The sequence below is a fragment of the Aplysia californica genome, unplaced genomic scaffold (genome assembly GCF_000002075.1).
Source record: "Aplysia californica isolate F4 #8 unplaced genomic scaffold, AplCal3.0 scaffold00313, whole genome shotgun sequence".
Taxonomy (NCBI): domain Eukaryota; kingdom Metazoa; phylum Mollusca; class Gastropoda; order Aplysiida; family Aplysiidae; genus Aplysia; species Aplysia californica.
The window spans coordinates 520,549-523,377 of record NW_004797583.1 but is presented as its reverse complement, the minus strand read 5'-3'; positions in this window follow the sequence as shown (position 1 = coordinate 523,377).

Here is a 2,829-nt window from a genome sequence, read left to right as displayed (position 1 = left end):
TGTGTTTGTGTGTGTTTGTGTGTGTGTGTGTGTGTGTTTGTGCGTGTGCATATGTGTTAATATGTGTTTGGGCTTCAGTGTAAATTTTGCTTCATGTATGCGTGTGTATGTGCGTGTGCGTGTGTTTCGAGTCTCTCTTTCTCTCTTTTTCTTTCTATACCATTTCTACACTGGTTTCTGGTGCGTTACGTTAGCGATGTTGCATGACGTCTCGTCTTAAGTGAGTACTGGTCGCGCATCAGAGCTTGCAAATACTGTGTCGTGTCCTTGACATATTTGGTTTTGCCTTTAAAAAAATTCTTTTGTGGCAGCCCGTCTATGAATAGATGCAATGGCTCTGCGCCTTTGATTTTAATGGTTATAAGTTGTTGGAGTTTTTTGTTTTTTTCCTTCTTAAAAAAGCAACCCAAAAACTTGAAATGGGTGGTTGGATGGCGCCACTGGTATTTCCTACTTCTTTACGTTCCCTCTGTTGGTTCTGTCTGCACGTCTTATAACTAAAACTTGTCTTATAACTAACTTTTTCCCCTCCAGCACTAAATGGTCGTTATTGTGTGTTGATATGCTTTTCTTTATTCAAACAAATTTTAAAAAACAGAACTTGAATACAATGTTGAAAGCGTGTGAACTTACGCACGTTTTTAAATACTTTTTCTTTACGAGGCAGGGGGAGGAAGGTCTCTTGTATTAGGGACTGTGTACTGTATGTGTGCTATAGATGGAGGTTTGGGAGAGTGATAGATTTTGTAGGATGGTCCTGTGTACATGGTTTTAGGATGGGTTTCGTTCTACTATATTGTAATGTGTATTGACTTACTGGGTTCTATGTTTGCCCATGTCTGAGAATTTCCGGCTCTCCTTTTTGGACGGGTAGATTTGTGGCAGGGTCTGGTGTTGTGAAGGGAATGGCTGTCTGTGTGGTCCGATGTACTGCGTGTGTATGTGTTTGAGTGTGTGTGTGTGTGTGTGTGCGTGTGTGTGTGTGACAGAGAGAGAGAGAGAGAGAGTGTGTGTGTGTGTGTGTGCATGTGCATGTGCGCGCGCGTGCGTGTGTCTTTCTGTCTCTCTTTGTTTCTCTCTCTCTCTCTCTTTCTCTTTCTCTCTCTGCCCCCTTTCCCTCTTCCCCTCTTTCACTCTCACGAAATTCTAACCAATGGCGTTAAAAGTATAGGTGTGACATAGGCGTAGCTAGACACAGCTGTGTACCTGTTTGTAAACGTAACATGGTGTCCTAGTCACATGGTTTTGTTTTAAACTTAGGACCACGCAAAAGACAAAGAACATTCGTAGAAAACTGTCATTTATTTCAATGAAAACAGCGGATTTTGCTTGGAATTTTGATCATGTGCCCCATAAATATTCCTAAAATAAACGACCCTGAAACATTTAAATTGTTATTTCTAAAGATATACTGGCTCCTTAAAGCTGTTGGTCCTAAGTTGTACAACGACGTTTGTATCAGCTTGTAGGGTGTTTGATGGGCGCTATTGTGTGGTTTTCTCCTTTTTCTTCCTTATCAAACATAATATGTCGTCCTTATTTGAAGCCCGTAGTCAAACTTAAAACTTTTAAACCAGCGAAAACAACGTATTTATCCGGGTTTTTCTGACACACCTTTCCACCTTCCCCTCCTCCTTTTCCCTCTTTTTTTCCCCCCTTTCGTCCACCATGTTATCCTTCCTAACCGAGGCAGCAGGTGTTCTTTAGGGATGGTTCTTTTTCTTTAAAAGCAATAATTAAAAAGCAACTAACACACAAACAGTAAAAACAAACAAGCAAACAACAACGACAAACCACACGCGCAGATGCACAAACTGGGTGGGACGGGGTGTGTCTCCGTTGCTGTATAGCAAAATGATTAATGTGTAATGCGAAGGAGCGTACGCAGTGAATTATGACGGGAATGGTGGACATTTTGAAAGGGGGATGTCTGTGTGTGGGGGGACAATCCGACTGTGATAACACGTACGGCGCGGGGGATGTGCACGTTTTAAGATACGGTGATATTATTTTTATCATACTACAGGTTGGGCCACTGGGTGTGTCACTGCTTTACACGCATGTACACAAATATGGTCGCTTTTAAGGACAAGCGGGCTAACCCAGATTTCAGGGGTTTCCAGAAATCTTGACCTACACCAAACGTGGGCATTGCTCTGCCTATAGGCCTATAGGAGAATTTTGGTTTCATTGGTGTGTTTGGTTATAGAGAAAACTCTCCTTGTCTTTTAAAGAAACTGAACAAGGGACAAAAACGTTACCTTCGATCTTCTCAAAATATCATTTTTCGGGATAGCCTTCTTGTGCTTAAACGTGACCATACGGACGTACGTCACTCTGCTCGAAGTCTGGATCTGTGTTGTCTTCGTTAGTTGAGGAGGATATTGTGTTTGTGTGTGTGTGTGTGTGTGTGTGTGTGTGTGTGTTTATGTGTGTGTGTGTGGGGGGGTTATGGTGTGTGTGTGTGTGTGTGTGTGTGTGTTTGTGTGTGATTGTGTGTGATTGTTTTACTTTTCGTAGGCAAGTGCTCTGGTGTGCTTTGCTCCTTCTTTCCTATCAAACATCTCTCGTCCTGATCTCTTTTTCTTCTTTTTTGTGTTTGTTACTCTCTTGTGACGCCTCTAATCTTCGGCTCTAATATTATGTCCTATTATTGTGTTGCTAGTGCCGTGAAACTCTTACTAAAACGCGTGTGTGTGTGTGTGTGTGTGTGTGTGTGTGTGTGTGTGTGTGTGTGTGTGTCCCCTAGACAACAATTCGTGAGAAAACAGGATGTTCTGACGTTGACAGACGTAGGTTAGAGTGGGCATGTCGGTTTGTATGTTTGCT